This window comes from Ambystoma mexicanum, chromosome 13 (assembly GCF_040938575.1).
Source record: "Ambystoma mexicanum isolate Mex_15411 chromosome 13, UKY_AmexF1_1, whole genome shotgun sequence".
NCBI classification, from domain to species: domain Eukaryota; kingdom Metazoa; phylum Chordata; class Amphibia; order Caudata; family Ambystomatidae; genus Ambystoma; species Ambystoma mexicanum.
In genome coordinates, this window is record NC_090938.1 from 725,264,998 (window position 1) to 725,292,397 (window position 27,400).

The 27,400-nt window shown below is 44.6% G+C and overlaps 1 protein-coding gene across 2 annotated transcripts in view; it reads left to right on the forward strand.

Moving 5' to 3' along the window:
• Nucleotides 1-766: 766 nt before the first annotated feature.
• Nucleotides 767-27,400, forward strand: part of LOC138521813 (butyrophilin subfamily 1 member A1-like) — a 299,199-nt gene continuing 272,565 nt past the window's right edge. Inside the window, exon 1 of one of the 2 annotated variants that reach the window (XM_069634930.1) lies at nt 767-1,004. The gene's annotated coding sequence lies outside the window, so the exon portion shown is untranslated. The remainder of the gene's footprint in view (nt 1,005-27,400) is intronic. The other variant, XM_069634929.1, reaches the window with a different exon arrangement.

Sequence of the window (27,400 nt, forward strand, 5' to 3'; positions counted from 1 at the left end):
GGCGGGTGCTGCTGCTGGAGGGTCTGGCAAAGGCCTGCTTTTCCTTGCGGAGAAGGGCAAAACAGAGTGTTTAGCACAAGTGAGTCCTGCAAAGAAAGGCATCGGCCACTTGGGTAGGAGAATTGAACACCGGGCCATGATGCAGTCGCAGAACCAACACAACTAATAAACACTGCCTGCTAGTCGTACAACAGGTGTTATATGATATTCTGCATCCCATTGACAGAAAGATAAAGGGAGTGTTTATTTATTTATTTATTTGTATTTTTAAAGCGCTCACACGGGGGTATCGAGGCGCTGTTACAGGAATGAATATTTCTTAGTTGTGTATTTATAATGCACTTAATACCCGGAGGTTTCCAAGCAAGGACCCGAGGATTGAATCTTGTTTCCAAGGCGAGCACATTGCCGCTGAGCCATGCTCCCAGTATAGCCTCACCTCCTGTTCGAAGCCATACCCACATTGAAGATCACACAGCTTCGTGGCTGTATAGGTAGTAGCTTCACAACAGGACAACCGTGGGCACAGGGGCCGTAGGATAGAACAGCAAAGAACAAAACATGGTGGTGGCTGGGTGACAACTGCGTAAATTATGGGCATGGCAGGCCGCCTAATGATAGGGATGGGCAGCAGGGGGCGCTGCAAAGATCACTGGCCCATCCCAAGAACAAAGCTGTTGGAGGGTCTGCTAGCAGCGTGGCCACGCAGTATTTTCATTTTCACTCTGTCTGTGTGGCTATAGACATCGGTGGGCGTGGTCCCGAAGATTCCCGAACACCACCATCATCATTCTGCCATGGGGATGCAGCGCATCAAACAACACCGGCTCGTTTCCTAGAAAACATGCGCTCAGCAGCCAGGCTGCCTCTGATTGGCTGACTCCTTCAGCCCACCTATGCCCGCCAAGAGCCGCGTTGCCCCCCCATTGACCGGCAGTATTTTTACAGCGGGCTGGGGTGTGGGGAGTCAGGACCAGTCCCGGGCGGTTCTGGACGCGTGCACGGTAAGTTTTCATTAAGGTCTGTAGAAATGCGCATGTAACTTTAGCCAATTAAATTGGCTATTCTGAAACTTCCCATGGAAACGGTTCAATAAACCGGACCGTCACACTGTCTACGCTCGAAGAAGTTTGCGTGGGGTCTAAAAATAGGAAACCAAAGTGCCCGCCTTATTGCCTCACTTCCGCCGTTTCTTTCTATGGCGCAGGGTTCGCACGCATTTTCTCGACAGAAACCGCTTCCTTTTTAACGTAAAGTACAATTTCGTTCACTGCTTTTGTATTTTGTAAAGAATATAATGAACACCCAGCGAATTCATGAGAAAGCCGCGAGTCGTGCGAGTGCACCCTACTCGTTCAGGTGAAAATTCCACAGTAAACTCAACATATCTTAACTGATGAAACTCACCTTTAAAATTTGCTGTTAAACCTTTCTTTCACTAAATCAATACATTTTACTGAATTAAGCCAGAGGAACAAATATATCTTATAGCTCATCATTTTGCTCCGAGTGTCCTGTGTGTGTTTCACTATCAAACACTTAACCTTCTAAATTTCTGCATGTTTACAATGCCAAAGATCGTTTTTTAGCCTCAAGGCAGACATAGGTTTCAGCTATACAAGACGAGGCAAGTGGAAGAGGGTTTAAATAGAAAGGAAAAGGGTTTAGGAGGGAGGGAATGAGCAGAGCTTGCAGGACGCTGTCTGCAAATGGGTGGCCGGGGAGGCTGGTGCTGTGCACAGAGATGGGCAAGAATCACCACTGAAGCTTTCGTCATAGCTGTTCAAGAACTGGGAAAAATCCTGCAGCGCATCCAACCTCGCCCTGCTCAAGAAACTCTGTGCTACACGCAGACGATTGATCAATATTGCCATAGCCAACTACTACCGAAACCCCATAGCGGAGGCGATCAATGAAATCAAGAGCTCTCCTCAAAGCCAACAATCATTGCATTAACCCTCTACCCGACCCACCAGTAGCGCACTCCATCGAAAAATCCACTGCCATCAACTCTTTCTTCGTCAACAAGATCATGATCCACCAACAGGTAGACACCAACACCACAACTGACAGCACTCTACACATCTCATCTCGCAAAACCATACCTGCCATAACAACTTTCCAGACACTATGCAAGACCTCACTGACACCTTAGCATCCCTCAAGGACATCCTGCCTACCTCCATACTGCAGACCCTTTGCAGCACTCATGCCATATGTGACAATCATCAACTGCTCCCTAACTTAAGGCACCTTCCCCTTGATACTCAAGACCAGACAAATCCTCCCTCTTCTTAAAAAACCTATAATAGATGTCCAGTAATAAGATATCCCTGTCCCTGACTTAACTCATGCACACAAAGTGATTATGTGTGTATGCATGTGCTGGACGGCGCAGGGGGAAAGCATGGTATTTTTTTTTACTGCCCATCTATGATAGATGTCCAGTAAAAAAAATACCATCCCTGTCCCCTGGCTCCACAACGCCTCAGAAGGAGAGATTATTTTGGCAGGTGGGTAGGGGGATTGTGCAACAAAGGCATTTTTAAAATGCCTTTTTTGTACAATCCTCATCCCCGCTCCCCCATTCGCCAAAATCAGCTCCACGGACCAACACACACACACACTCCCACATCATTCAAACACATTCCCACATCATTCACACAGCAAGCACTCTATCATTCACAGGAGCGCCCGTCATCAAACACTCACTCATAAAACATACATACACGCATCCATACACATAAATAAATCAAAAATAAATAGAGGAACATAAACATACCTTCTGCCCCGGTCCTGAAGTTTCCTCCCCAGCCCTCCAGCTTCTGCATCATGAACAGGAATCTGGAAGCAAGGGCTTCCTGGTTCCTGCACATTCGTGCTGAAACAGCCTGCTCCAGCCTGCTCTGTCTGTATATGCGAGGAGGCACAAGAGCTCCCCTTTGCACATACAGACCTGCATTTCCCCAGCCAGCATTTTCAATGAGCTATGCAAGGATGGTGAAGTAAAGCGTCCCCAGCCTTGCATGGCTCATTGAGTATGTGCTGCTGGCGAACTGAACTGTCAAAGGGAAACATTGTTTCCCTTTGACAGTTCAGCCAGCCCAGGAGCACTGCCTCTGCACATTTACACATTTCAGCCTCAGGTCTTGCGCCCCCCTGGAATGCGGTCGCCACCCCCCCACCCCTGCAGGCATGCCCCACAGTAGACTATACACAATGGCAGTTCAATTGATTAATTAAATGTACCACTGGAACTTCATAAATGTCAGGAGTTATTCAAAACCCAATACATCAACATCTGTATCTGGTAGAAACCATTTTGAATTGGTGTTTGCTGAATCCAGTTGCGTACATATAGGTTTGTATCAAGCAATAATGTAACATATATATATATATATATATATATATATATATATATATATATATATATATATATATATATATATACACTGAAAACACTTCGTTAAAGGGGCGTTATGGTTACAAGTAAAGCCGAAAAACCTCAGAAAATCACCAGTTATGGTAAGCTAAGCAACCAAAACCCGCGCCACCACAGTGCACTGCTAAGACTAACACCCAGGACATCAAAGATGACATCACAAATGTCATTGATGACATCACTGATGACATCTGATATGAAATTCATTTTGATGAAAAGTTCCTACAAGGGGTTGTGTTTATAATGTTGGTAACATGATCTCATGGGTGATCGGGAGACCTATCATGAACTACTTAATCTATTAAAGAATGAACTTATCTAACAAATTACCAAAAAATAAAAACATTATAATGGAGTGTTGTTGTTAATACTGGAACCTATTCGGACATAAACATAGGCAATGGGTGCAGCATGCACCAAAGAAGTACATTATTTATAATCTTGTAATTTTGCATAGTACAATAATGAATGCTAACTTATCAGAGTTTGCAGTAATGTTAAACATGTAATAACTAGCTAACAATTCAAGAGTTACTACACACGTGTGCTAGTACAACCAATACATATGAAGACCCACAATGCATACAAATGAGAGGCACATACAGGGAAACTAAAGTAAGGAAGAAAGAAACCGCATCACCAGAAAATGTTAGTAACATTAAAGTGTACCTTCACGTATACAAATAAATTGTGTGTTGGAGGCCTGCTTATTGCCCCATGTATGTGTACCATGAGCTGAGACCAAACCATAAGGAAAGTACTTTAAGAACATATGAAAAGGTTAATGTGTAGATATATAGCACCTTTTAAACTTCTCGTTGGGCCTCATTACGAGTCCGGCGGTAGCCGTGCCGGTAAAACCAGCAGGCTGCCGCCGGACCCGTAGTTATTTACCGGCACCTGACTTGCCGGAATAACCGGGGCATTACAGCCATAGCGGTCCGGTAACTCAGGCGCTGGTAAAATGATGATCGCCATTCCCGTGGAGTCCCTTAGGACTTCATGGGAATGGGGACCACGGAAGCACTGGCACTGTTAAAAATGGTGCCGGTGCTTCCGTGAAAGTCTGCTGGTGGGTGCCGTTCCCCCGCCAGGTCTGACCCTGGCGGGCGGGACAGCACCCACCCGCAGATTCATAATGTGCCGGTCTGCTAACAACAGTGCTGGTAGGCTACCGGCACTGTTGTTACCGGATTGGCACACTTGTAATGAGGCCCAATGTCAGTAAAAACAAAAAGCTAGCCTACTCATGTCAGTTACCAAAAATAAGTGGCCCAGATGTGTAATGTCATCAGTGATTTCATCAATGACATTTGTGATGTCATCTTTGATGTCCTGGGTGTTAGTCTTAGCAGTGCATGGTGGTGGTGCGAGTTATGGCTGCTTAGCTTACCATAACTGGCGAATCTCTGAGGTTTTTTGGTTTTACTTGTAACCATCACGTTCCTGTTTTTCAGTGAATTTCGTGGGTTTTTACCAGTGTATGCTAATTTCCTACAAATTACTAATATCCTACTTGCCCCAATATAGCAACATTTTTGCCCAATTTACAAAGTTTCACCTTAAAATACTGCCATTTGCCAACTTCTAGCATCATTTTTAACACTTATATACACTCTTTCCAACTTTTTCCACTGTTTTTGCATCCGTTAACATTCGCAAACGTCTAACATCATCACGGACCTTCCAGACAGTGTCACGTGACCAGGCGCTTGCGCACTACCTTAGATGTATCACTCGTGCAACATCTTCTGCTGTCCACTTGCCCCTTCATATTACAGCTTGGTGCCTATTCCCTCATTGACTGCCCCATCTTATATTGTGATCTTTTGTGAAAAAATAAAACAGAAAAAAAAACGTTCCGGTAGGAACCACCTCTCACAGTTATAAAATAAATTCAATAAGATTACTTGTTTTGTTTTATCTACTTTGCATGCTTATTAAAGTATATCATTTCAATAAGATTCTATTGGCCGAACTTCATAGAGCCGCACAGCACTGATTACATTTGCCCGTCCCTAACGCTAACGTCACCATACGCTCAAAATGAGCTCCATCTATTTCAGTGACTTTAGTGGGCAGCGTAGCCAAACGTACAGGTTCATCACCAACGTCATAAAGTTATGTTACACAGAACAAGGAAATTAAACACAAACATCCACAACAAATGCAAAAACGTGGTTCTTTTTTACAGAAATTATAGAAAGATTTAGAAGAAAACAGCAGTAGTGGGGACCGTAAAAAAGATTTTTCATTGTGACACAACATGAAAATATGAAAATATGCACCGAGTCCACGAAAAGTTTGTCAACTTTTTTTCGAACCCAGTTCATAGTTACTGATCATCGCTGCGTTTACATTTTCACTGAAACTAACAGCTGTAATCTTCTATTGCCAAATCCAATCATCAATCCATCAATGCAAGTCTTTGCGTTCTCCACCAAATTTTTTTTTCTCTATAAGCAACAAATAATCTGTGCACATGCCGCTCCATTACACAGGAAAAATTACTGCTTTTAAATGGAAATAAATGCAGTACTTTCACATCCACACTTTTCTAGAACCTACATGCGACCATGTTGCTTCTTGTTAATGCAACCGCAAAAGGACAAATTGTTGTCTGGCGATCATCCCACACAATATTTATCAGACATCTGTTGTTGATAATTATTGTACAACCACTGTTGGACTGAACCTATGACGCGCACACAGGGGGAGTATATAACTATGAAAAATAGAAGACAAAAAACATATTTCAGTAACCACTTTCAATGCAATATACAAATACATTCATATTTTGGCTATAAATTAAAGCTTCTCTTCACATTTACTACATGTACTCTTTGCGGCAAATTCAACATTCGTGCATCACAGCGTTCATCATATGGCAGACAGTTCACTTTCCACACTTCAATAGCTTTCACGTAAAATGTTGCTTACATTGCGTTTTGCGAATCCATTTTCCAATGTTTTACACAACGACCCGCTTCACAGCACAGTTTACTTTCCAATGTCTGCTTTTAAAACCATGAATCTTATAATTTCTTTGCGAATTGTCTACACATTTACGCCCACAAATTCTTAGTCCACTGTTTTGAAGGCCACATAACAATGGCACCCTTTACGTACCGTTCACAGCGTCACTTTCGTTTTTGGAAACACATGCCACATAGCCTTGTCAATAATAGAATGATCTTCACTTTCATCTTTAAACCACCCACCAAGGCCGCCTGTACAGTAACCTTGCTCTGCACACGTTCAGCTTCTAGATAAAAGTGAGAGGTGGACTATAACAAGGACCAGCGCCGCTAAATAAGGGGACCATATGTTGCTAGAAGACTCAGGAACATAAGTGGGGGCTACAGCTGCGCTGAAGCTGTACAATATTAATACAGCAAAATAAGTACATAACACGACAGTGGTTGTTATAAGTTCCTGTTTTCTTGTCTTCCCTTCCCCTCCCCTTTCCTATAGCCACAATACAAAAAGGCGACCACCGGGGGAACCAAAAGGCAAGTTAGGATCTCACACCATGGTTCCAAAGGGGCCCAGCTGTCACTCTGTAGAACATGAAAGGAAGGGAAGCAAGTGCGGCATAGGAGGACGGGGGTAACGGGCATATGCAACAAATTTGCGACGCCAGCCAGTCGACAAGGGCGGGAAGGCCATGACCAAACGAATGGCCTAAGGCTACAAAAAGCAAATAAAAGAAGCCCTGCCAGCAATGGTCTCCAATTTGCACATCACTCTGAACAGAGTGCAAAGGAGCCGTTCTGCGACCGCAGAACACTTCTACTTTTCCACCCAACCCGCCCACCCAGTAAAATAATTTTAAAAATCAAACACAAACACAAAAAAGAATGACAGTACAATGAACGTTGTCACACAGTAGTGGGAAAAGAAAGTGGCACGGGCCAGAGGTACACCCACTGCCCTCATGCCCAAAAGTCCCTTTTCAGTTTTTGAATGCAAAATGCAATCAATTAATTTTTATTATGACATATGTAATCGTGCAGTGAACTCAACAGTCTTTTATTGCCAACACTACCTACAATGTGTCACTAGTCGTTGAACAAATAACCCAACAAGGTTGGGAGTAGGGGGTAATAACACAAGAGGCCCACAGGGCCATCGCTGCTCCTCAGCTTATAGAGTAAGTGCAATAGGTCTGGGACAACATTCGCTGGACTCATACATATGTTCATTGCAAGTATGAGGTCTTGAAAGAAGAGTATACACACACCAGCACTGTGGTGTCCATTTCCACAATAGTCTCAGTGCATAAGATATGTTTCTGGTGCAGTTGGTGTACCACACCTTCAGCGTCTCCATCCACCCTGCCCCTTTTGGAGCACAAAATCACAACTTCCAACTGCCATTGACATTAGTTGGGGGGGTAAGGCGAGTGCCATAGGCCAATAATGTGTAATTGCACACCACTGTGTAACAATACGCTTATATGTTTGAACGTGTAGTGCACTTACAGAAGTATCTCACAACTGGTTACCTGCAACTATTTGTAATATTTGTATTTTTTAAATTTTTATCCAGTATGTTTATTTTTCTCCCAATGACCCAATATCATAATGCCTCATATTACAAACACTTTATATTCCCACTACATTACGGACAATTACTTGACACATATTGCTACTTTGATCATTCTGGCTTTACCCCTAATACATTACCTATAATTACAATACACATACTACTATTGTACACATTGTGCACATATTCTAGGTGGCTATGCCCCCCAGAATCTAGTCACTCACCACAACACAAGTAACTGCATACCAAGCACGTATCGTACACGGCGAACTAATGAAACTCACCCTAAACCCCCGCAATCGAAATGATATCCTTAAGATGTTTGCGGACATCTGACAAAAAAAAACACACCCTTTTTTTTACTTTTTAAGGCTATATCCCATTCCATCCTCATCACCCCTCACCTCCCCAGATATTGTTTCGTTAGTTTGACAAGTGCAATGTTGTGTTTCTCAATATGTTTGTACCGCAATGTCTGCGGACACCAGCGAATGTCTGCAAATCCAACATGGTTGGCGTCTCCAGAAATCTGACAGGCCTCATGCTCTTCACCATCCAACGAGCGGCTGCGCCCAATGTCCGCGGACATCATGCCCACCCCTCGGCCAATTGGGCACCCGTCTGTGAACTGAAGAGGGAAGTCCGTTCGCTGGCCGCACCCAGATATCACACATTTTGTTTGCCTACTTTTTGGTCATTTTAAAAAGAACTAATGGATGGATTTACACAACATTTACAAAAACACACGTTCTGGACCAAGCTGCCGCTCCCGCTGCAAATTTGGTGAAAATCCGTCCAGCGGTTTCGGCTGTAGACTTCAATGTTTTTTTCCATTGCGTCTATGGAAAAAAAACACATTGTGGGACCCCCCCTATAACTTTGCTCCCCGTAACAAAACCTCACCAAACTTCGCATGATCAAGCTGATGGAGCCATATACCTTTTTGCAAAGTTTTGTGAGGATTCGTCCAGCGGCAGGAGGGAGTTATAAGCTGCCCAAAAAGTGCCCTTCCTATGGATTGAGCAACTTAACCATAACTACATGGCTGCTACCGCAGGACTTGTAATATATATCTCGACAGCTTTTTATGCATCATCACAAGTGAATTTTGTGCAGTTAGCACCATTCGTGTTTTTTTCATTAAACACTGAGTACACACATTGTCATGTCCTTTAAGCGCACTTCAACTCAAAAGGTTTTGCTGTCCTCTACATCATATGATTTATGACTCTTTCCAGACACCACCTTCAAAATGCATTTTATGAAAGGCTTAACATACCTACATGTACTTGCTTTTTATTAAACCTGGGCAAACAAATATTAAGGTAAATGGTCATCTAATTATATGCTATTTTGAAAACAAAGCCTTTGAGGCCACTTTTTATTCCACGTAAGCTGGCTTCATAAAATAATACAGTATAAACAGAACAGGTTAAAGTAAATTTACTTCTTCAAGCTGTTCGTTCACTTCTGCAGCTCATTAGCTTGACATAAATTCGTTTTAGTGAGACCTTTAGAGAAGGTGACTCACAGCCACACGGCCTACTCCAATAACTTGCACTTGAAAAATCTGAAGGGCGGGTCCAATGGCGGATGCTATGCGTTTCCTGTTCTGATGGGCCATCAAAGCCTGCACGACAAGAGTCTGGAGAGAGCTGGGATATGGTGAAAGTAATGGCGCATATTTATCTATACTGATTGCAATCCTCCCATATTCACACGCTACATTACGAGTTGATGATGCAACATGTTTGAGCTAAAACCTTAAAAAATGTGTTGTACTTAATGTTGCAAAATGCTGTGTTTTTTAAGCACCCTCCCACTGTGTGCACATGCAGCCTGATAATTGCATACAAATGGCAGTAAATGGGATTTTCTTTTCTTCTCCTGAGACTATTCAGACAACAAAAGGTGAACATGGGCCAGAGGGAGGGGGTGCTACGGGTTAGTGCCCTTACAAGTGCTTTTTATGCAGAATACACTTTATAGGATTAATTGCAAGGGGATTGGAGCCTTACATTGTTTGGAAATTGGGCTTGTTTAAACCTCAACAGGACACGTGTGAGAAGTAATTATTGTATCTGTGAGTATGAGCTGGGAAACTCTGGTAGCCCCCTGGAGGGAAATGAGAGGCGACACGAGAGTGTGAATCGTGGCAGACCACGGTTCATTGTCACTCTCAAATGTAACTAATATTCTCACCCATCCACTCACAGAGGCGCACATGTTCTCAGATCCTCACGTTCACTCACAGCAGACCAGTACGCTACACCTCGCTACCCCACACCTCCCTGTCGTATTACACCAACAGCAAAATAACTAACAAGGAGGAAAGGAAAGAAACAACTAACAAAAAAGAAAACATTTCAGGAAAAATAATTTGAGAAGAAACTGTCAACACATTTACATTTATTTATCTAGCGCACAATGGACCCATAGGCTGGATGGCGCGTAACAGACAAACAATAGGAAAAAAGAAAATACAATATAATACATAAAACATGAAACAAAGTAATAGAACGACTTAACAACCAAGGTGAGCACAAATATTGTGAAGATACTAAAAATGAACCTAAGATATGATTTGTAAGATATTAGTACCCCCTCCCGGGAAATAGTTGCAAATGCTGAGAAAATGTGGAAGCGTACTAGACCCGCAACCCACTATAACACAGTCACTGTTAGGAGAGGTACACCACACGCTCAGGTTAATTCGACATATGACCTTCAGGTCCAACAGTCTAACAACAATAGGTCCTGTACGTAGGCGCAACCAGGCTAAAACTTTATTGCGCAAGGCTTGTCTAGTCTCTGTTCCAGCTGCTTTTCCAATGTTAGAGATAACAATAACAAAGTTTTGTTTGTCCATAATAAAGGCATGGATGTTAATATCCTTGATACTTGGCATTTGGGATTTTTTTTTTTTGTCGCACAACCTGCATGGGTGCCTGCTTAAGCGCAACATTTGCCTCTGTAGCGCGTACCTTAGGATTTCTGTGATGATTATAGTCTGGTACCGGGTTTCCAGATGATGTTTCCATGAGTTGACCCTTGGGGTCAATGCTGGTAAGATTGGCCTGACCATTAAATGCAGGTAAAGACCGGAGGGGTACCTATAATAAGGTTGGTTTGGGAGGCTTGATCCAAACTCTCCACTAAAAGGTTGGCTTGACAGCCACTGTCCGTTTTTTTTCCCGGCAGATTCAACACAACTGTTTCGGGATGAGCAAGAGTCTGCGTTACTGTGCTTTCACTATGAGGGCCTGTGGCTGAAACAAAGTCATTCAAAGTGTCCATTAATGACCGAAGATCCTGTAGGCTTTGACACTGGTGTAGCTCATCCAAGATGCTCGCTTTAAGAAGCAGTAATTGGGAAAGAGTAGTATCATCGATTTGGGTAGCTAGAAGCTTAGTGCCCTTTGCTAAAGTCTCAGGAGATAGATAACGTGTTGTCAATGTCCCTTTTGGCATATTTCTTTATCCCTCCTATTAGGGAGGCCAGTGCTGGTGAGAAAACTGACAAAACAGGGTCAGAGATATCCCTTCCCAAAGAGTATTCTGCGGTGGCAGGTACTATGATGTTTGAGGTTGGTTACATACAGCCCAAATCCCTCTTAGCATTTTTACAGATGTAGTTTTGTTCCTTGGGCTCCATCGCCGTTATAAAATTACCCCCTTGCACACTCTGTCTCCTACGAGTGCTTAGAGCAAAGACCTCTGACACATGGTCCCTGTTTGACAGTGGAGAGCCAGCTGCTAGTCCGAAACCGGACCATAAGAGAGCCTCCCTTGGTTCAGATAAGATATTTGCGGCCTGACTGCCAGGCAGTGGGCTTAATAAGCCACACTTCAGGGACGTCATTTCACCAAAATGCCAGGGGTAGCGGAAGTGACATCACAGTGCCACACCCCCAAGAGTGACATCACAGGAAGTGATGTCATTTGACCACACCCCCACAGGAAGTGATGTCATTTGACCACACCCCACAGGAAGTGATGTCATTTGACCACGCCCCCACCATGACATCACAGGAAGTGGCCTAATAAAGCATTATCGCTCAGTGCATTAAGAAAAAAATGGTTACAATATCAGTGTATTGTAACATTTCATACAAGAATGGATCATCATATGTATCAGTGTCAAGGTCCATGTTGCCACGTGAAGTGTATGAACCCCAATCCCCTCTTTATGTGGATCTGCCCTGTTATTTCAACAGGACTACAGAGCGAAATCACATTCTGGGGGGACAGGGACGGATAGGCGGGCACGGGGATAGGGGAAAGCCAGGATAAAAGGGGAGATTGGAGAATATTTCACCAGAAAACATGTATGGCATCCTCAGTTTTTAATGACTCTTCTGCTTGTGTTATTTTGGCTGCCAAAAGATTAGTTCAAAATGTGTTCAAGCCAGGCATACAGTGCATTACTGAGTGATACAAACTTCAGTACCAAAAGCCTCATCAGTCCAGTGCCCAGATTTTATGGGGGAAAAAATCCTGGCTGCATTTTGCATTACTCCCACACCAACACTCTTTATATGCCTAGGTTTCTGTTCCTATATGTTCATTGTCCTCCACACCCCGCACCACAATGGTACACATTCCAACAATTAGTACTATTATATAGATTTTTGGATAATGCCCAACAGTTGCTCTTCCTTCACTCTGATCATAAGACTTAAAATGTAGTTTCTTACCTGATTGAGCAGAACAGTGGCTTGACAGACGTGCCGGTGCTGCTGTTTCAATGGCATGTGAGGTGAAGATTCTGACTCGAAGGCAGGTTGTTGCTTAGGTGACTGGAAACCAGAGGAGAGGTCTGTGAGTGTTCAATGGCAACAGATCAAGAAGGCACAGAACTCTGGTAGTGGAGCTGCAGGTGTTTGGCAGGGAAGAGGCTGCAAGTATGGCAGGTGCTGTTTTGAGGTCACAGAACTCTGGTAGTCGAGCTGCAGGTGTTTGGCAGAGAAGAGGCTGCAAGTATGGCAGGTGCTATTTTGAGGTCACAGAATACTGGCTGTGATGCCGATGGTGCCGGGCTGGTTTTAACAGAGGGCACTGACTGGGTGTGTCTCATCATTGCTTGGTTGACTACAAATCAAGGATACGGTGCTGGCATTGTGAAGACAGAACTGTAGCTGTGGGGTAGCTGGTGACTGGCTTAATGGAAGTTGCTGCTTAGATGGCTCATCATTGCTTCCTTGACTGGAAATGAAGAAGAGCCAGGTGGGAATCGGATAGCAAATGTTTTCATGACACAAGACTCCAGCTGTGCTGCAGCTTCTGGCTGACCTGTCAAGAAGATGCTGATGGAGGCTACTCAGATTCTAAGAGACTGGCGGTTGACAGATGCTTGTGGCTGTGCTACTAGTAGTGCCTGTCTGGCTTCACAGGAAAAGGCTAATTGAATGTCTTGCTGTTGCTTAGACTGAAAATCTGTAGGATGCCGGCGGTGTGGCAGATGATGCCATTTTAAAGACACACATGATGTTTCTGACGTAATGGTCCATTGTTGCTTAGCTCACTGGTAAAAAATAGGATGTTGACTAAACTCAACAGCATACCATGCAGTGTTTTGAAGATGAGACAAACTGGTTGTAGTGCATGAGCGATGTATCATGGCTGACTTCATGAGGAGAAGAGGCTGGTAGTGTAGGAGAGTAGCAGATGGTTTTGAAGACTGTATGTGGTGCTGATTAGGTCTGCGTGACTTGAAAAGAAAGACCTAACTGGAAAATTGAGCTATAATCTAACAGTGTCGAAGAATATAATGGTTCATCTTTTCAGAGGATACCTCCTGTGTCGCATGTCAGCAACTCGGTCAATGGCATCACTCAAATTTACCTCTTCAACCTCCATAGGTTCACATGCCATTACCAACAAATCACTAAGTCTGTTGTCTCCACATCTATTTCGCAAATAGTTTTTAACTCTTTTCAAACAGGAGAAGAACCTCTCATTTGTTGCAGTTGTAATTGGCAATGCAAGAACCAGATCCAACAGATTTAGGACATCAGAAAAGCCTCTTGGAGATTCATTGAGATAGTACCTGACAGAGTGAATACCTGCTAAAGTCTTGCCAGATAAATAGCCCCTTGCAGTGTCAAGTCCTGAATGCAATGCAGCATAATCTACTTGGGGCCCTAGGTAGTGCCGAGCAAGAAGATCTGCAGATGAGTCCTCCAAGAAATTTTTAGCCCTTGGATTGAACATGCCGGCAGCCTTGATAAGCCCCATGTTATCTATAAAACGAGCATCCAACTCTCTTACAAACCTATCCAAGGTGCAGAAAAACACCTCTTGCTTTATCCGTTCAGTCTGTGGCATTCAATCCTCAGAGTGCTCATAATGTCCAGGCCTCTTCCCTACAGTAGTACCAACAAGGTATTCTTTGAGTTTGCTGCTCAGTTGGTGGTGCCTTACTGGTAAAGCTCTGCGGTCGTGGTCTTCAACTGTTTCAATACCACATTTTTCTGCCAATTCCGTTGCATCATTGACGATTTTCACCCAATGGCATTCTTGTCTAAGGTTGACGAGGGCAGTTCTTGTCACTTGAATTAGGTGACTCGCATCTGGCAAATCAAGATGCTTTCTCTGAAGTTCATCAGATAACACACGAATCTTTTTCAGAATTGCTTCCATACTTAACAAAGTTAGCAAAAACTCAAAGCACTGCATATTTCGGAGAAGTCCTCTGGCTTCTGAACAAGCCTGCTTGTCACGTTGTTGCGATGATTCTATTACACTGAGAACAACTATAATGGTTTCAAATCGAGCCTGTATTTTTTTAACACAGGCGTACCAATAAAACCATCTAGTGCCACAAAGTCTTTCTAATTCTTGTACTTCCAGACCGCTTTCTGTTTGAGCTTTTACAAAGAGTTCGTGCCGAGGAGAACTTTGTGAAAGGAACACATACACAGCCTGCAAAGTTGAGAAAAAATCCTTCACTGTTTGTATGTTAGTGATAGTTTGCACTAACGCAAGGTTTAGACGATGTGCATGACAGTGAATGTAAACTGCCTGTGGAGCAATTTCTTTTATTTTCGCTTGCACTCCATTGAAACAGCCACTCATAACTGATGCCCCATCATAGCATTGTGCCACACAGTTCTTCCAGTCAAGGCCAGCATTGCGTACAGATTTGTCAATGGCTGCAGCTAAACTGGAGGCATCCAACTTCTCCATGTGGTAACATCCCATGGCTTTTTCCTGAATGTTCCCATCTTGATCTACAAACCGGATCACAAAGCTCATCTGTTCTTTATGCGAAATGTCTTTGGTTTCATCAACCAACACTGCAAAGTGCTTTGTCACTTTCCTAACGATATTCTGAATAAGATTTGCCACAACTGAGATCATGTCATTTTGATACTCTGGAGATGTGTAGTGCCCATATCGTCTAGCCATTTTTACTTTAAGAAGTTCATTATTATCAGACAGCAAACGCAATATTGCTATGAAGTTTCCCTTATTGTGGGAGTCTTGCGATTCATCTGTGGCTCGGAAAGCAAGTCCTTGACGACCCAAAACACATACAACCTTTAGTAACTGCAGCACATGTTGACGATTCTCTTCAATCTCTTGGTCCCCAACCTTTTCTAGCATTGACACAATTGAGTGGTGAGGGCCTGTAGTCTGTTGTACACGCTTAAAGTCTGCCCAAGCTACAACCGAAGACTTATGCTTATCAGAATCTGAGTGCATCTTTAAAGAACGACGTGTCTTTTCCCATTTAGCGAAGCCAATATCAACAAATGGAACATTGCCACGTGCACGCCCCCCTCCTCCAGAATTAGAACCAAAATGTCTGCATGCAAAGCAGTATACTTTATCTTTCAGAACGGAATACTCCACCCAAGGATATGTTTGGTAGTCTCCGTTAAACTTACGGGAACCAGTTACAGGGTATGTAGGAAGTTTAGGCTGTACAGGGTCACTGCATGGATTTGGGGACAGATCAGTCACCACACTGTCATCTAAATTGGGAGCTGGAGATCTTCTTGGAATGCCCTGCTCAGCTAGACACATCTGCATACTGTTATCGCTCTGCAACCAAGAGCTGCTTGTGCTCTCCCCGAGGAGTGAAATGTCGGGAGAGCAAGCACCAGTGGGAGGATCATCAAACATGCCAATACGGGAAGAACAATCCTCAACATCAGGGTTGAAAGAGCACTCTGCGCTATCCAGGAACGTTGAAGTGTTGCTTGGGTCATCAGCATCACGTGAAACCATCACAGCAATGTCTGCATGTGAACAAGAGCCTTCAGTGGCCACTACAAATGAAGGAGATGCTATGTCAGCCAAGGTAGGTGGAGCTGTAGACAAAGTGCCAGCATGTGAAGATAGTGAACCAATGTCAGCACATGTAGATGCACTGTCTGCACCTGAAGAAGCAGCTTCGCTGCCAGCAAGAGTTGATGTGCTGGCCGATGGTTGGACAACCTGTGCAGCTGTGTCTGAACTGCCACTTGAGGTATCATCAGACCTCTTGCTTGAATCAGAGCCTGGAGAAGGGTCAGCTCCTCTTGCTTTTGGAGAAAACATATCAACGATTGACCTCTGTTTTGGATCCTTGGGTTTTCCTGTAGGTGTAGACATGTTCGTTCTTTTAGTACTGCTAAATCAGAAGCGATTGTTCAAGCAAATGATGGATTCCTCAGTGTCCTCCCGACTTCTTTTGTGCTTCACACTTCTTTGGTGGACCACTTCCGCTGAATACCAAAGAGGAGACAAATCTGAAATGTATTGCTTTGGCTTACAAGTTTATCACTGTACTCCCTGAAAATAAGCGAGTACTCCCCAAAAAGAAAAACAGATTACAAATACTCCCAACAAAAAATAGGAAACAAACACTGTGGACCCCGAGCCCTTCTTTCACGCACACAGTTCCATGGATGTTTGGAGAGGTAGCGCACGTAGTTCCAAAGGAAGAAAGTACTATTATTACTGCTCGATCGGTAGACATGCACATGATCTTTTAATGTGTATGAGTAACTAGGTGCAACATAATTATTAGAAAAACCTTTCAGTTTTTCAGTTAAAGCATTTTTACTTGCTTACAAAATACTGGCGTGGGGAACTAGATTTACATTTTTACTCCCTAAAAATCATTTTACTTCCAAGTTTACGAAATAGGGAATACAATAGTCCCACTTCAAAATCTTATCTGGAGCACTGAGTACATACCTAAGCAGTGATTTCAAGCATTTATTTTCGTAGCTTACTTTTAGGTCAGTCCTATCTGTCAGGGTAATACTTTACATTTGAGAGATTAACAGTTGCAACCTGTTCAAACTCTGCCTCTAAGAAAAAAGGAAACCTGTGGGTCCCAAAAAACTGAAGTGAAGCATGTGTTCAGTGTCATACAGTTTGAAGTTAATTGTGTGCTGTTCTCTGATTAAATGGAAGAGAAACAGCCATCTTTTGTGTTGAAACAACTAGGACAAGGCTGCAATGCATAAATAGATATGGAATAACAGATCAGATCATTAACATATGCTGTACATTTTCAATATGTTGCTTCACGTTCATTTACCTCTCACAGCGGTCACAGATAAGGCTGGATGTCAGCTGCTCAATGGTGGTACTGTTTGCTGGCGTTGAGAACACAGAAAGGAAGGAACTTCCACACGAAGATGCAGGTCTGAAAATAATAACAAAATATCAGAAAGATTCATTTGTGCAACACCAGACCATATTAATTTTTAATAGAGTTTTAGAGTTCTGGGGTGCACGCATCATGCAGAGACAAACTGGACCACAGAGGCTTTGCACCTGACAGACCTAGAGAATGACTTCAGGCCCGGCAACGATTCATCATTAACCTTCTGTAACTCAGAGGGATGCATGTTATGCACCATTGTCCTAGGATCTCTAGGAACTAGCTCTGTAGGCCGCAGCAGGCCCAGGCTGAGTGTGTGGCTCGGGCAAGGAGCAGTTTACATAATGTCGTGTCACAATGTAAAATCCTAGTTAAATGCATTGCAAAATGTATAGGCTGCAGGCCACAAATGACTTGGATTTCATCTGCCTGTGGTTAATTTAAGCAGTATAATTTGCATAAGCTGTTGCTGTAAGCTGGGCTCAGGAGGGCACATGAACACAGTGGCGAGGGGCAAGGGGCACATGGACACAGTGACGAGGGGCACATCGACACACTGGCTGGGGTCGTGGGCACATGGAACCGGCTATGACTTATCTTACAGCAGGAATTAAAAAGGCCTTCAATCCCTCCCCCACATGATCTATAAAAGACAAAATGTAACGTTAGTAAAACGAATTTGGTGCTGCTGGCATCAGCGGCTTGCTTACTTTCCCTAATGTAAAGCCGTTGCCGTGCCAGCACTGAATTCATTATACTAACATGCTTGCCAACCCTACAGATTTAGGCAGTAGGCTACTGCTTTTTAAGCAGTCCTACCGCCTACAGATTTCAGTGACAGACCCCACTGCTTTTTACAGTGGAAGGTAATTTATGTGACTCTAAGGCAGGCTGCAGGACATAGCATGCAACACAGTAGTCTGTCTGTACAGTGGGCTGGTAGGTGATTACTTTCATTGGACTCAGACCAATGCAGTGACCTGACAGCTATGTGACTCTGCCCTGCACTCTGGCCAGGACAGGCCTTAGGTGAACCACTATCAAAGGCAAGTGGCAGAGCGTAACACAATCACACTGCATCTGCCTGTCACGTAGTCACTTATTCTGTACTCCAGTTTCTTTCTCCTGACCTTTCCACCTATTTTGGCACCACTCATCTGCTCATTTTGCACACCATGGCATTGCCCCTCTGCTCACCACAGGTTGCCATATTGTAGAGCAACCAACCTCTACAGTGCAAGTCCCCCAGACGAAGGATTGAATGAATGGGGTAAATAGTGAGGGACGTCCATGTATATTGCAGGACCGTGAGAGAATTGGCAACTGTGAGCAATGTGTGGCCTTGGAGAGTATACACTTCTCAGTGTCCATCAGTCCATGCTGGAAAATATTTAGGGGGGTGGTGGAGCCGCCCTGAAAGAGACATATGCTCAAATGAAGGAAATGGGGTAGGGACAAACATTGAGCAGTGTGGATATTCTGCACACGAACCTAAATTCACTAATGATGGGGAAAGAGCCCAGCCAGCAGAGTAGACTACTGGGCAGCTGGGATTAGGGGAACCAGGCAACGAATGACCTTTGTGGCCAATGGCCGGTGTGGAAGGTGGTGATCCGGTGTGCTGAGCAGTGGAACCCTGCACACCTGCATCTTCTGAATGTGAAATAGGAGTGTCTGAATATCACAACACAGGCGGGGGAACTACAGGCTGAAAGAGGGAGACTATCAGTCACTAGTACGAGTCCTAGAGGCGCTGGTTAAGAATGTATGTGCCGGTGGCAGCTTAACAACATTGCAAGCCGCCGCCGGCACATATTTGCACGTCAGTAAAATGAATTTGGTGCTGCGGCCTGAGGCCTGCCGTCGGCACCCATTCATTTTACTACATTGCAAATATATGCCGGCGGCAGCTTGCAGGCCGCCGCCGGCACATATTTGCACGTCAGTAAAATGAATTTGGTGAGCTGCGGCCTGAGGCCTGCCGTCGGCGGCGACCTCGGCTCACGCTCGACTCAGTCACTCACCTCGAACAGTCACTGGCCTGGCCTCCTCCTTCGACGTGGGTGGATGCAGCTGGAAAACACTCAGCAATGTAGTAAAATGAATTCGGGTGCCGACGGCAGGCCTCAGGCCGCAGCACCAAATTCATTTTACTGACGTGCAAATATGTGCCGGCGGCGGCCTGCAAGCTGCCGCCGGCATATATTTGCAATGTAGTAAAATGAATTTCAAATTTAATATTCCGACAGAGTAGGGACTAAAGGCCACAAACCAAAAACGGGATGCAAGAGCACCGGGCTTTATGACGCTTGGCCTTAAGTGAAACCTCTTAAATGCATCAAATGAAGTCCGTTATCCCGCACATGCATGTAATGCGCCCTTTCTTGGCTGGTTCGGTTACATTTCCCTGGTTAGCAATTTACCCCCAGGCCTCTGCTAAATGAATTATCACGGCTACTAAATCATCGCTGCAGGGGTCTCCCGCTAATCCCTTCAAAGCACTTAAAGTCCCTTTCTTTCCTCCTAGCTACACAATGAATTATAATGTCACGGGGAGCCGTTAAAGAGGCCCTTTCGGCTCAGCTGGCTCGTCTTGCTCCAGGCAAGGGCAGGCCTGTAATCTGGCCGGGGAAATGTGGCACTGAACCCACACTTGCCCCGCGGTCAGACGAGTAAACAGAGGGGAAGTGCGCAACGTGCTACATTTGCACCACGGCAACCAAGGAATGCCTGCCGTTCGCGCACGTCCCTGGGAGTTCCCCCGAGAAGGTCCTCCATTTTGTCACCAAGGCTCGCGCGTGTTTAAGCATGCCCTCCGGCTAGCCGTAAAGCCACGGCGTGAAGAAAATAAATGTTATTCTTTATTGGACGAAGTCGCGCACTCACACAGTACTTTCCATTAAGCTAATCATTTCATTCCTTGCACTTTCGGGTGCCGACGGCAGGCCTCCCTCAGGCCGCAGCACCAAATTCATTTTACTGACGTGCAAAATGCCGGCGGCGGCCTGCAAGCTGCCGCCGGCATATATATTTGCAATGTAGTAAAATGAATTCGGGTGCCGACGGCAGGCCTCAGGCCGCAGCACCAAATTCATTTTACTACATTGCAAATATATGCCGGCGGCAGCTTGCAGGCCGCCGCCGGCACATATTTGCACGTCAGTAAAATGAATTTGGTGCTGTGCCGTCGGCACCCGAATTCATTTTACTACATTGCAAATATATGCCGGCGGCAGCTTGCAGGCCGCCGCCGGCACATATTTGCACGTCAGTAAAATGAATTTGGTGAGCTGCGGCCTGAGGCCTGCCGTCGGCGGCGACCTCGGCTCACGCTCGACTCAGTCACTCACCTCGAACAGTCACTGGCCTGGCCTCCTCCTTCGACGTGGGTGGATGCAGCTGGAAAACACTCAGCCTCAGCTGGCACTGGCAGCAGCAAGACGAGAAAGCACCACACGCGTTTCCAAAATGGAGGCCAACACAAGCGTCGCAGCACGCTGTGGCCACGCCCCCTCCTCCTCTGATTGGTCAATGGCCAGAGGTCGCAAGAGATTGACAGGGGTCGCTGGCCAATCGCCAGCGGTCGCTCTTGCGACCTCTGGCGACCCCCAAATGACGTCCCTGCCACACTTGTTGAAATTCTCCATATAAATGTTTGGCAGATTAATCAGTGCTGGCGGAGAGGCCAACCCACCACACAGCGGTCTCCGAAACACTGACTATTAGCACTAACTTGTACGAGTTATGAGATTAGAGGAAATGCCGTACCGGCTCTTCAAGTATATGAGGGCAGGTCGAAGTTAAAAGCAACACATGTCAGGTATAAAAACAGCAAAAACATGGGAAGGAGTAGGTGATTACCCGCTCAGTAATTAATTCTGTGCTGTGCCGTATAATACCACCGGCTGCACAATCCACCTCCCGACAGATGATAGACCAAGCTGCTGGGTGCAGTTTGGAGATCGCGGTACATAGGCTCCAAAGAACGGAGGACGGAAGGGAGCAATATGCCTCCAGAGATCCAAAACGCTTCATTAACGTTGCTACTGAGCTCCGGCAGCAACCTGCGGTCCTTGCGCCATCCTGGGGAAAGAGATTAGAGTAAGGGACCCGCTAGGGCGCTGGAAACGTCAAGCTGCACCGCAACAGAGAGTTGCGGCCGCCTCCGACGTGGATCAATCCGGGAGCTAGGAGTAATGAGAAAGATCCCATTGAAGGGTTCACTTTGAAGAACTGTCAACACTAAAAGTGACATGGAAGAGAAAACATGTTAGCACAAATATAATTATTCAACCTCCTTGACAACCTTCTGAGCCTACTGGAACAACGTACACCAGCCACTGCAGTCGCAAGGTCACCATTGACACCTTCTCCGCTGACTGCTTCACGCCCAGTAGGTGCCTACCCGCTGGCATCAACCCCCCGCAATCCATCCATGCGTTACTCCTCCCTATCAAATGCAGGTACAGGCCCAGCACCATCACAAACCATGTCACCCAACATGTCAGACAAACCACCATCCGTCCACCAGGCACCCAACCCATCTTGGCTAGCGATCCTCCTCTTGCATCACACAGTCCCATCATCCAGCCTAACACAACCATGCCCCACTCCAACCACCTTTCTGGGAGTCAAGAAATGGGTAACCCTTCCTCACAAAACGGGGGCTCCTCGCCTGCACCACATCACCCAAACCAACAGCACACTCCACGTGCTGCCCGTTCTTCTCCGACCGTGCTCTCTGCCTTTCCCTCGCCAAAACTACTATAGCCCCCAGATCCACCTTGACTGTGCGCTGCCCCAACCAACCAGGCCGAAGCTTACCACCTGTCCACCAAACCCTCATAAGTGAGCCTGTTGGGTGTGTCCCTGTGCTCCTTCACCGCATCCAGTGCTCCCGATAGGATTTTGGCGTGAGAGTATTTTACTCCGTTTTTAGAATTAGAGAGTAAATCCAATGTGAAGAGAGTAATAAGTAATTTCCACCTTCGCAGGAGAGTAACAAAAGTGACAAATATCCAATTTGTGTGTAAAACTAAAACTGTGTTCGAAAACATTAGTGACAATGAACTTGTTGATGTGTACTATCCAACTTCATCTTCATTATATTGGCCCACTAAAACTCTGAACTACTAGAGATGCCAGCTAGTTGCATGATAAATCAAGCCCCTCACTCTACCAGCATCGCTCTCTGCCTCTCGGGCCTACTGTTGCTGCCTGGCACTACCTGCTTGACAGCCACCCCATGTTTTTGCTCTCTCTTTTTCCCCTATGCTACTCTGTTTCCACTGTATCTCGCTTTCCGATGTTCTCCCTCTCACCCTTAAGTGTTGCTGTGCCATTTTTTGAGGTCTGTTGCACTGTCACTCTGCCTCTCCCATCTCTGCATTCTATTATTGCTGTTTCCCATCTACACTGTGCTGTATCGGTTGATATAACTCCTCTTCCTCTGTCATGTCATAACTCTGTTTACATCTGTTTATCTGTTATGATTGCTACTCCTTTTGATTATCTTTGTGCACTACCTCATATGTTATTGGCCGGTGTGCAGTCATTTGATCGAATAAATAATGTCGAATTACAAATAATTCGAAAAAAAAGTCAAATATTTTATTTTTTTATTTATATATTTTTTTTGGGTTCCGCATGCCAAAAATAAAAGAGGGGGGGGGGGGGACCCCCATTTCGAATAAAAAAGTAATAAAAAAGAAATTCGACTTTTTTTTTCGACATTATTTTTTCGAGTTATTGACTTTCTACATTATTGTTTTCGATTATATGACTATAAACCTTATTGGCCTGCCTTTCTAATATCTGTATTTTTTATTTCCAGCTCTCCGGTCTGCTGTTGATCTGTGTTTTCTTATTTTACTGTCTCTATTTGTCTCTTTTGCTCTCCTTCTATTCCTCAGTCATATTGTGTGTTTGTCCTATTATTTACCTCTGTTTCCCTTCTTATTTTCTCTGTTGCTCTCTCATATAGCTCATTGGTCTCTCTCTCTCTTCCTGTTGCTCAAATTCCTGTTTTGATTGTCTAATATGTTCTCTGTTCTTGTGGCCTCTCCTCCCACTTTGTTTTCCTGTATTGCTTAGTTTCAGAGGTGCTCTTTCTCTAATTTTTGTCTTTTGACAAAGCACCAATAAATATTCAAAAAGCTGACAATGCCTTTTCCATTTACAAATCTAGTGCAGCTTTACTGTTGGGTGCTCTTTTTTTAGATGTGTGCAAACCTTCTTTTGGCCATTAGGAATTATAGGGTGAGAGGTTTGTCTCACCAGATGCAGCACTCGCTTGAATGCTGATGTTTCACCAGCACTGTATGCCATTACAAGTATTAGAGCCCAGATGAGATGTGTGGTCTGAGCCATTACACATTTTGAAGCCCTTATGGGGTGTGCTTTTTCGGAGCCATTAGAGGTATGCATCCCTGATGAGATGTGTGCGTTCTGAGCCATTAGGTATACAGTTTTTTTTTTAAATCGAATTGTATATATTAAAATACCCATATATCGAATCTTTTATCTTGAATGTATTTAGGGTGGGATAAAGGGTTCAATATTTTTTGGGAATGGGCGGGATGGGTTTTTAATGGTGGGAAACGGGTTTGGGGACCCCCCCAAAAACGAAATAAAAATGCATTCACTATAAAGGTTTTTGAGATAAAAGTTTCGATATATGGGTATTCGTTTACCTTGCTATAAAGACATGTAACCGAGCCAAGTTTAGTAGCCCTCATGGGATATGCTTCTTCTGAGCCATTACAGGTATAGCAGTCCTGATGAGATGTGTGTGTGTGTGTGTGTGTGTGTGTACTGAGCCATTACAAGTATAGCATCCCTGATGAAATGTGTATGTTCTGAATCACTGATCATTTGGTAGTCCTTTTGTTAAGTCGAAAGCTGTCAGCTCTTTTACAATTGAATGTTACCGCCATCTTAAACACATACCTCTGATGCAGACACATTAACTCGCCTATCAACAAGATTTGAACAAACATGTTACACAATGATCTCTACAGCAGGGTTATTGACCCACTGAGCTACCTTTCTCAACAAGCTGTTGACTCGGAAAGGCACATAAGGTCAGGACAATGGCAGTTCCATGTGAGACGTGCCTAACATAACTGGCTTGTCAAAAGTTCTCAGCCTCTTTGGAGCATCCTACATGAGTTAGGAGATTCATATTGAGGCTTTGAAATGTGCTAGATTTTTGTCAGTGGGACTCAGTAATCGGACATGGGAGAAGTAGAGTTTTTTTTTTTTTAAAGCGCAAGACCGAGTAGGAGGGATTGAAATATATGACAACAGTGCCATCTTCTCACATTGTTCACCAGTGTGCATCACACCAGCTCAGGAGTCTGGTGGGAAGGATCTACATGTAAATATCATTTTTTTAACTGAGGTTGAAAATATTGCATATAAAACAATACATTTTCTGTATTTTTGAATGCAGGTGAAGACCCCCCACACTCTACCCATCTCCACCACATCCCCCACTATATTAAATACCCCTACCCAACCGGGAATCTATTTTTGGTGAGAAATGTGTTGTTTTATACCTTGAGCTAATGGGATTCAATATTTTTTAGTGATACCGGTGGGAAGAGCTCAGACACTGTTCTTGCGCAGTACTTTACCCCGCTGCAGAAAATGCCAACACATGTTCGTACTTTGTCGTTAAAGCAGCTTTGTTAAGAAATTCAGGTACTGTCCCAAAATAATGCAGTCCTGCTAAGAAATGTGGGCATAATGCAATCAGCCTGGCTGTGAATAATTGCCATTGTGCCATGACATGCATATAGCAGCTCTGCTGATAAATTAGGCAACTTTGTACAGCAGTCCTGTTGAGAGGTACCAGTACAATCTTTGCCACTGAAAATATATGCAACACTGCTTCTACCGGCATCCATTATACTTGCTTGCAGTGGGTGGGTGGTTAGAAACAGAGTTAAAGTAAAGTTCAGAGCACATGCCCAGCTATTCCTTTCTCTCGAAGACAACAGACCAAGTACATTGCCCTTTCATGCATGCGCCTGAACGCCAACACATGCAATTTTAAGACTTAAAAAAACACACCTTCGTATAGAAAACCAAAAGCTTTTCCTGCTCACAAATGCCAAATAACTGCTTGCTGGGAGGCTCTCCTAAAACTACGACATGAAGAACCCCAAGCCATTAAATGCAATTGATGTGCTTCTGTGATGAAAATAAAACAAAGTATGAAATACCCATGCTGCTGCAACTGTGCTGCCTCCTTTAAAGCTGATTAAAACAGAGGAGAATTAAGCACAAATGCAGCCCTAGTTTAAGACAATGTTTATTTTACACAATAGTGAGAGCAAGGAGAAAAGCATGTTCATGATTCAAAATGCTTTAACAACACCGTAACCTACAAAATGCAGGCAGTAGAACAAAACACAAATTCCCATCTACATTACTCAGCAAGTATCATCTTGATAGAATTATTAACAGAGCAGACTGTTTAAAAAAAATGGACTAAGACTCATCCCAGTTGCTTTTTTCAAGGAACTGTGTGGATTGCTAAAGTAAAGGGTGGATTTGCCAGTGGCTGCTTGCCATGCGGGCACTGGTGAACTCCATGATTTATGGGGGGTGCTGCTATTAATAGCCCATGCAAGCTGTGTGCCAGGAAGAATTAAAAGGGCAGTATTGACAAGATTTCTGTGCGTAAAAAGATCCAGTACGCACCTTATCTGGAGGGCTGACTCTATCCATCAGAACCGCCCTCCAATCCAAACCATTTGCCAAGGACAACTGGCTCACTTCCTTGACAAATTTGTTAGCACGTTCCACCAACCCCTTGGCACTGGGGTTATATAACACTGTCCTTTGGTGCTCAATCACTATTTCCCTCAGGAAACCCATCATCTCCCTCGAGACAAACTGCATGCCATTGTCGGTGACAATGCTCTCTGGTGCCCCCTCTCTATCAAAACCTCCCTAAGAAACCCTTTTACTCTCTCAGTGGTCACCGACCGCACAGGTGCAAACTCAGTCCACCTTGACGTGTAATCTATCAGAACACGGATGAACCTATCGCCCCCTTCTAACACCTCAAACAGCCCCATTATGTCCAAAGCAACTTTGCTCCACAACTTGTCCGGAACAGGGACTGTGCCCAGACCAACTGTCTCTTATCACTCACAGCACATGGTATGCAATCCCTAACCACATGCTCCATGTCCTTGTCCATGGCAGGCCACCAATACGACTCTCTAAACCTCTTTTGATTAAAGTAAGCCCCAGATGCCCCTCATGGGCCAACATCACCAATGTCTCCCGTACACTCATTGAGGGTACTAACCTGTCGCTCCTCCTACTCCCAAGGCCCCTCAGCCAACACATCAAAAACCAATGAGTACTTCCTGTTCACCTCTAAATCCTTCACTGAAACCCACCCCTCTCTCAAATGCTTCCTTATCCAGGTTAACTGCAGGTCCTTTCCACTCTCTTCCCACCACTCCTCTTTTTCTATTGCTGGTATCACGCATGCTACTTGCCGCTGTATCTCCCCTACCAGGCCATCAGACGCCCCTACGTTTTGGCAACCGGGATAAACAATCAGCAACTGCGTTCCTCTGATCGAGGACATACTCCATCATAAAATTGTATTCTTGCAACTCCACCATCCAACTTGCTATTCAAGGGGACACCGAACCTGAACCTCTGATGGTAATCGCATGAACCAAAGGCTTATGGTCTGTCCTGACTACATAGGGAAAACCCCACAATAATGCACAGAAATGTTTGAATGACCAACAGACCGCTAGCGCCTCCCTCTCATT